A 9,236-nucleotide genomic window follows, 5' to 3' on the forward strand; every position below is an offset into this window, starting at 1 on the left:
CAGTAAGAAATAAAAAAATACATAAAAATAAGGAATGAGAAAAAATGATGTGAAAAATTCGACAGAAATGATGGTCCACTCGATATGCATTCCAAAAACAAACGCGCGAATGGACCGTGCTTGCGCAACACTATTTTAAGAAACAGACATTGCTTTATAGAAGCAAACGCGGTCAGTGCATTTTTTGTCGTGATACTAATTTATTTAATTGAAAATGGTGAACTCCCGTGCACTTTGATCTATTTTCACGAAACGCTAAAAGGAACTCGGCGACGATACAGCAATCCTTGGACCGGCTACCCGCAGCGTGGCATTTATTTCGTAACTCTAATGCAACGCGTTGCAATTTTCGCGACTCTAAGACAACGCGATTTAAATCGCATCGCTAATAACTATTTCGCGAACTTGTAATTCGAATTCGACTCGCGACTCTAAGAAAACATCGCGAATGCAACGCTGCGGTGCGTCGCAGCTCCGGCATGGGCCCTGAAAAACGAATGCAGCTGCAGCAACGCGATCATTTACGCGACGCTAACTTTGAAATTGATTCAAAGACAAATACTCTAATGCAAAAATCGCGATTTGCCCATCCGAGCTGTTCGTTGGGACGGCGAGAGGCCTGTCCATTGTTGCGGCGTCGGTGTGGGCGTCTGGAAATACGAAAGTGAAGCTACTTGCAACGCGATTATTCAAACGCAACACTAACACAACGAACAGAAATGCAAAAAGTTACACTGATTTTTAAAAGCAGCTGCTTTATCGACTTTGAAAAATTTAAGGAAATTTGCAAGTTCGAACGCGATCGGTTGCGCAACGCTAAGTTCAATTTCTGTTCGAACAATTGACTGAAGCAACGCGTGATTAATTCGCAACGCTATGGCAAGTCGCGGATGCGCCCACCCGAGCCGATCGTTGCAGCGCAGCATGGGCGTCTGAAAAGTCGGAAAGCAAACTACTGCAACGCGATTGTACCAACGCAACGCTAATTCCACGAACAGAGATCCAAAAGACAAGTTTTCGAAAGCAAATAGACTTTGAGAAACGTTAAAAATTGATCAAAGCAACGCGAGATTCTATATATTCGCAACGCTATATTTAAAGTTACTATGCATAAGAAACAAGATGAAATCGCGATTATTTCATTCGCAACGCTACGCTTTAGAGAACTTATTTCAATAGTAATGGAAATCGAGTCTATTTTATTTAGAACACTAATTTTTATCTCTGCTCAAAATTGATTAAAGCAACGCGTGGTCATTTCGCAACGCTACTTGTAAATCGCGGACGTGCCCATCTGCGCTAATCGTTGGGGCGGCAAGGCCTGCCCATATACTACTACTACTACCACTACTACAACTACAATTACAATTTTAACAAACGAGTACAGTGACAAAGTGGTAACGACAATAGGGTGGCCTCTCTCAACAGTTTGTTGGAGAGGCCTCTTCGGCATTTAGCCTCTTCTTTCTTCGGCGAATCGCCTGATGAACCTAGAACCCTACACGTGCTCCGCAGCTAGTAGAAAACCAACGATTTCCCAAACAAAGTAACAATGTTTCGGAAAAAGCCGATAATCCTGCTGGTGCAATGGAGCCGGTATCGTTTCGTTTCGAAAGCCCTAATTCCCGCGCGTACGCGTTCGCGACCGCGGAAGCTAAGAGAATTTTCAAAGGATCGATTTCGAGCTATAACATCGAACGTCATGCACCGTTCGAATAAAGCTCGAAGCGAACCCTTTGAGCCCTACCGGTGACTGACCGTCGGGCGAATCGCGGCCTACCCGAAAGAGAACGACGGTCAGTCCCGGCCCTACCTAACAGTTCACACACACACACACGCTAAGGCAAGTTACCTAGCCTACCTAATCCTATATTTAAAAAATAGCAAAGCAATCACACCAACACATTCGCTTCACGATTGGCACACATACGCTGAGGTGCTAACCTGCGGAAAACGTCCCGGGACGCCTCTGACACCCCAACATGATCACATTCACTCACGATTAAGGTACATGTTAGTTCCTGAAATCGACTGACAATGGTAGCGATCATTGCGATTTTATAATAATTAAAATTTATTTTCTCGCGACTCTAATCGACTATTAATGACAGTCGTTTTACAATAAGCATCTCTTACGTAGAGTATACAATTCTCGAAATAAGAATAGCGAATGAACATTCTATACATATTCCATACGGATCCACGTTGCATGATATGGATCGCGAATGGAATATGTTTTATTCAACTTAATTACAATTTTAAAAAACCGACGCAAAATCCACTACCTAATCACACACACACACAAGTGGAAATTACGTCGTGTACGATACGCTAACCATTGTCAATCGCAATTTTTTAAATACCATTCCATGCGCCGTTGCTCGCACCCTTCCGAGTAACCTTGGGCACTCGAAAGGATTGGAGCAACGAGCATAGAACCTCAAATCTCTGAAAATCCTATCTAAAAAATGTCATTAGCTTCCGGGGAGGGATATTTTAAATTCATTGAACAATTAGTGCGACGTTTAATGATAACTTCATAGGAATAATTTCAATGTTCGGATACGTTAAATGATTTGATAAAAATAATTTCAAAGTATCTTCAAATACGTTTAATGAATTGATAATAATAATTCAAAAGATGCGCGTACGAATAAGTCTAATAAAAATATCAAAACAAGAAAAAGTGAGACTCTACTTTGAATTTTAAGAAACATATTTTATATAAGGGGGGCCGTCTTTCTGCACGCGGTCTCTAATACGATTAATCGAAATAAACTTGTTCGATATATTGGTACAGCAAATGTACCAATATCATTTTTGCAACATTCGTTTTATGTTAAACGCGTGAAATCCGAAAGACCGATTTTTTGGCAGGTTCGAAATAAAATTAGCAATAGTTGAAAATATTGAAAGAAATCGCGGCGTGCAGAAAGACCCTACCTACCTAAGAAATATATTACCACTCAAAGGATTGCCGGGCAACCCTTTGGTCACTGTACTCGTTAAAAAATACTACAATTTCTACGTAATAATTTCTGGAAATATTCACTCACTACTTGATGACAGAAGACAGCTGCTTTAGAATTCCGGAACAGGAAGACATCCCGACGAAGAAGCCCGCAACGGGAAGACATCCCGACGAAGAAACCCGCAACGATCCTCTCGATCTCCGCTTCCGTCCACACATGAGCCGTGCACCACTTGCATCCACGTAGTTGTAAAGAACAGGAGTTCTAGTGAAATAATTTTTTTCAGCAGAAATTCAATGTCACTTGCAATTTAATACTTAGAAAAATTAATTTTGACTTGTATACAATATTAAGTACTCACTTGGATGACCACAGCTGATTACTACGATGGCCGCTAGTGACCACAGGTAGACCAAGGGTCAGCAGTAATCAATGGAAGTCCATCTTGAATCGGAAAAATTTAGTCAGAATATTTTCGAGGACCGTCTTACGAAACACGTTTACATACTTGCCAGGTCAATAACAGACTGAGGGAACGAAAGACAACATTGCGCAGTACGCCTAACTTTCAGTAACGGTCAACAATGATTTGCATATTGCTTATTCCTGATTTCATAATATTTCTTTCACCAATAAATTTATTATTTCCGATGCCTAAAAATTTATAACATTTCCGATAATTAGAAGTACGGTCAAGCATTCTATTTTCTATTTTTACATTTAACATGTTAGTGACAATAATTGATAGAATCAGAGATGTGAAATAATTTTTATCAGCAGAAATAACTCGAGAAATGTTTGCGTTAATAAATTCAATGCCACTTGCAATTTAATACTTAGAAAAATTAATTTTGACTTGTATACAATATTAAGTACTCACTTGGATGACCACAGCTGATTACTACGATGGCCGCTAGTGACCACAGGTAGACCAAGGGTCAGCAGTAATCAATGGAAGTCCATCTTGAATCGGAAAAATTTAGTCAGAATATTTTCGAGGACCATCTCACGAAACACGTTTACATACTTGCGAGGACAATAACAGACTGAGGAAATGAAAAACAACATTGCGCAGGACGCCTAACTTTCAGTAACGGTCAATAATGATTTGCATATTGCTTATTCCTGATTTCATAAAATTTCTTTCACTAATAAATTTATTATTTCTGAAGACTAAAAATTTATAACATTTCCGATAAATAGAAGTACGATCGAGCATTCTCTTTTCCATTTTAACATTTAACATGTTAGTGACAATAATTGATAGAATCAGAAATGTGAAATAATTTTTTTCAGCAAGAATAACTCGAGAAATTTTTGCATTAATAAATTCATCGTCTCTTGCAATTTAATACTTAGAAAAATTAATTTTGACTTGTATACAATATTAAGTACTCACTTAATTGCCTCATCGAATTAATGACGACTGATTATCACTTGAATAACCACAACTGATTACTACGATGGCCGCTAGTGACCACAGGTGGACCAAGGGTCAGCAGTAGTCAATGGAAGTCCATCTTGAATCGGAAAAATTTAGTCAGAATATTTTCGAGGACCGTCTTACGAAACACGTTTACATACTGACGAGAACAATAACAGACTGAGGAAATGAAAAACAACATTGCGCAGGACGCCTAAATTTCGGTAACGGTCAGCAATGATTTTCATATTGCCAATTCATTATTTTAAAAAATATCTTTCACCAATAAATTAATTATTTCCGATGTCTAAAAATTTATAACGTTTCCGATAATTAGAAGTATGGTCAAGCATTCTCTTTTCTATTTTTACATTTAACATGTTAGTGACAATAATCGATGGAATCAGAGATGTGAAATAATTTTTTTCAACAGGAATAACTCGAGAAATTTTTGCGTCAATAAATTCATTGTCTCTTGCAATTTAATTTTAACAATCCTTAGAGGTTTTTTGGAGGGTTTACTAATATCATTTGAATGTTCCTTTGGGGGACCAATTGTTTTACGTTGATATCTTCTGTATGCTTGTTTGCGTGAATTCATTTTTGTGGAGACTTTTTGTGGGTTAATTTGTCGGAGTTTTTTTATGGGAATCAAAGTCCCAAGCAAACTCAACTACTTGGCCTATTTTACGTTGCCCTGGCAATGTTTTTTATTGGGATATAGTAATCGTGAATGAGACACGTTTTGTTTATTTCATGTTTTCAGGTTAATTAACTTTCCTTTCGATATAGGAGGAGCGAATAAATAACGTTTATGTTTAGTAGATCGTGCGAATACCGTATTTAGCAACAGTGTCTCGTAATTGCAACAGTGAATTATTTTCCACAGTCTGCTGATTGTACACTCTGATCTAATTAGGCATCGTTTGTTCGAGACAGAAACAGGGGCAATTATGAACGTGCTGTAAAATTACATGAAAGGCAATAAGCATGACACTCCGAAACTAAATGCGCACATTTACTACATTCTGTAGAGCTTTCTTGAAGACATCGTGGTGTCAACCCTTTGCATTCTGCGCCATTTTCACTCCAGAAATATTTTAGACTATATTTTAGTCATATATATAGCTAAATATTATATGACTTATATATTTTATGTAACTTATAGATTTTATACGACTTACTGTTACCATTTATGCATACAAAATTAAGTCTATATAATAATTATACTTTCAGCAGTATTTTTAAAAAAGTAAAAAGATTCGATAGTGTAACAATTTTACTATAACATTATATAATTATTTCGAATGGTTCCTGAAAAGCTGCAAAGGTTCCCCAAAGTGAAAAAAAGAGTTAACAATTTCCCTCACAGCGTCACTATGATTTCCAATTTTACTTGATATCAAATTAAATTTTGTGAATATATTTATTTATGATATTATATAACAGCAGAATTATATATTTAATAGGACAAATATTGCACAATAAATATAACTATGTTATTCTAGCGAACGTGTTAATTATACCATGGCTCACACGAAAATCCAAGGAATAAAACAATGCGCGATCAATTTCCCCAAAGATCGCGATCAAAGTAGGTCCTACACCCCTTACACCATTCGTCTAAAATAAGGGTGGGTGAGGGCGGCGCAGGGTTGGACGGGGGGCGAGAATTTCTAGGGCTCGATATCTTGCCGACATCTCGGGAAGTTTATCGTAAGTCTACGAAACGGCCGCGCATGTAAATGCAATTATCATCTAAATTGCGGGAAGTTACGAGTTCGCGCCGCGTCTCGGTCCGCGCCTCGCGGCTTCCGTCCCAGCTGTTTGCGCTCCCCGGGGAGGACAATTAAGCAAGGAGGACTGCATATTTAAATTGTTATTATACAGACTCCGCGGAGCCGTGACCGCCTCTCTGTTTATTGGAATAATTTTGTATCGAGATCTGGAATTTGCTATAGGAATCGTCTTAGCCGATTGGTTGCTCGAATACTTATATTAATTTTTTAAATAGTTGATCGTTCTTGTTATTTAGTTATTATAGCTCATTGTTAAGAAATTTTTTTTACCTTCGAAAAAGTCACACAGGAGACTAAATCAACGAAATTGTCTCTATGCTGAATTTTGCTGCTGTATTTTAATACAAAAGCAATTACAAAAATTTCCTTCACTTGCATTAACCCTTTGCACTCGAAGCCACTTTAAATACAAGTCTAAAATAAATGTTCTGAAATTGATTCTTGTGACTCACACAATTGAACAATTATACTGTCAACATATTTTAAACCTAAACTTTGTTAATATAAAAATTATTTCAGAAGCGTTAAAAAAATGTTAGCGATGCCTCAGAGTCGCCACTCAAGTGCAAAGGGTTAACCATCCCATACAGTTTCTACGAACGCAATTACAGCTCGATCCACCCCTAGAACGCCTCGCCCCATCACGGACAAAGTTGCCCGCCGCGAGATGCAGCTCACGAATCGAACTCCGGCAAAAAGCCGAAGCCCGTATAGCAAAACTTGGATTTCAATTTCTTCGACAATAACGCCGAACCAACACAGACCGTGGAAGCATCACCGTCGACACACTTTCGAACTGTCCTCATCCCCCGTCGCCATATAGAACCGCCGAGTCTCGGTGCCGCTCGGCATCGCGATCGATCACGACCTTCTGACCATAATCAGACCGAAACGAAGATAAGGAGGTCGGAGGCCAAGAGGAGAATCGTCCTATAATTTTCTATTTTTTTTCTGCCTATAATTTTCTATATTTTTTGTTTTTCCAAGCTGGGGTGCTTCGAGGGCGAGTTCCGGGTCGCGTGTCCGTCACCCTCGCGCCCCATTCGCCCCCGAAACGCTTTCATTTCCGAAGGCCGTGGCCCGGCCACGTGGCGCTACGAAATATTCCGGTCGCCGAAATATTCAGGCTTATTTCGGGCTTTTTTCTCTCCGTTTCCGGCCGGCTCGCCCTCGCCGCAGGCTCGTCGCCGGCGGCGGCGCCAATCACGCGGCCTCGCACGATCATCCGGAGAGAGGAGAGAAGCAATCAACGCCGCATAGATCGCCCCGATCGGGCGAAGGTGGCCCCGTACCTTCATGCAACTTTTCCGGTGACCCCCGTGCTCCGTCAGCTGGCGGCAATTTCTTTTTTTCGTGGACGCCCTGCCATCAATTTCTTTCTTTCTTTATTTCTTTCTTTTTTTCTTTCTTTCTTTCTGCCTGTCTTTCTTTCTTTCGCTGGCCGACGCACGTGCGTGTGGACACCCTTGCGCGTGAAGATCGAGCGATACGGGGAAATGGTAGCCGTGGGGTGGAAGCTCGGGAGAGGAAGCTTTCGAGTACCTTTGAATCGCAGGACAGTTTGCCAGATGGGACGCGGACGGAGTCCGAGAGGATATTTATTTTCGGCCCGTGATTCATTCGCTGGCACCCTAACGGTGACACGGTTAATCGACTGCGAGAGAGACCTCGGATTCGCTGGGGTTAACATAATTTTGGCGGAAAGGTAACAATTTTTTAAAATACCGGAGGAGGTTATTTCGCGAGGGGAAAGTGACTCTTGTTAAATAAAGATCGTGCATTGTTCAAGAGCTTAAATCATCGACGACTTTACGGTAAGAAAAATGTCTTTCTAAATCCTTGATTCCTTAAATCTTTAAAGTTTCAACCCTTTGCACTGGAGTTGCGACTCTCTGGTACCACCGAAATTCTTCCATCACGTTCCAAAATCATTTTTAACCCTTTTCGCTCTAGTAATGACCCTAAGGCACAGCTAAGATTATTTTATCACGGCCCAAAATAATTTTTATATTATGAAAAATTGGATTTCAAAAATTAAAAGTATAACTGTTGTTGCATGAGTTAGAGATGCATATACAAGATTCATATGCATAAAATACTTTTTGTTATATAAACTGGAAATGCTACGTGTCAGAAAAGTTACTTTAAAGTTCAAATGGCCTCGCGTGCAAAGGGCCAGTACACTATTGTTTCCTGAGATTTTACGCGATGCCGCCGCGTTCGCGGAAAACGCGCAACAATACGTATACATGTATACATATAGCTAACAATCCCAGCGTAGGTTCACCGGCGTAAAAAAAAGACGAAGCGGCCACGCACGTACGGCGAACGGTTCTCCTCCGAGCCAGAAAATTAAGGACGGCTCGGCCAGAAGCAGCCTAAGAAGTATAATTCGATAAACACCGTCTCCGGCCGAACACAATCGCTCCGACTTCCTCCTTCCCCGTATTACCGGAGCACTCGACCGGCTAACGCTCCCCTCTATCCATCCCGGGCATAATAAAACCGTGCGGCGACGGTGTCCATAAAAGAGCAACGCACTCCTGGAGAAGAAATTATTCAAGGAAGAAATTTTGTTGGAAGAAATCTACTCCGCCGCTCTGCTTGCCGGCGCGATTAACCCCTTGCACTATAATAATAATTTTACTATTATAATAATTTCTTTTAAATCGAAATCAAATTTAATTGTTCTCAAATTTTAAAATTCTTATCATTCTTGTCAAAGTCTAAAATTCTCATCAAAGTTTAAAAATGAAAGTAGATAAAAATAGCGGAAGAAAGAAAAATTGTTTGACACTGTTAGGGAAAATATTAAGAATAAATAAGTGCTGACGCAGCGTAGTGCAAAGGGTTAACCCTTTCAATTCGAAGTCATTTGGACTGCAAATCTAAAATAATTTTTCTGGCTTCTAGTATTTAAATTTTATATAAGAAAATTCATTCTATGCATATGAAATTGAGTCTCGGGACTCGTATAACAATTACAACAATTTTTATATCTATAAAAATAATTTTTGAAAGTGTTACAAAAATTTCAATGGC

Source organism: Augochlora pura, chromosome 8, assembly GCF_028453695.1.
Source record: "Augochlora pura isolate Apur16 chromosome 8, APUR_v2.2.1, whole genome shotgun sequence".
Lineage (NCBI taxonomy): Eukaryota > Metazoa > Arthropoda > Insecta > Hymenoptera > Halictidae > Augochlora > Augochlora pura.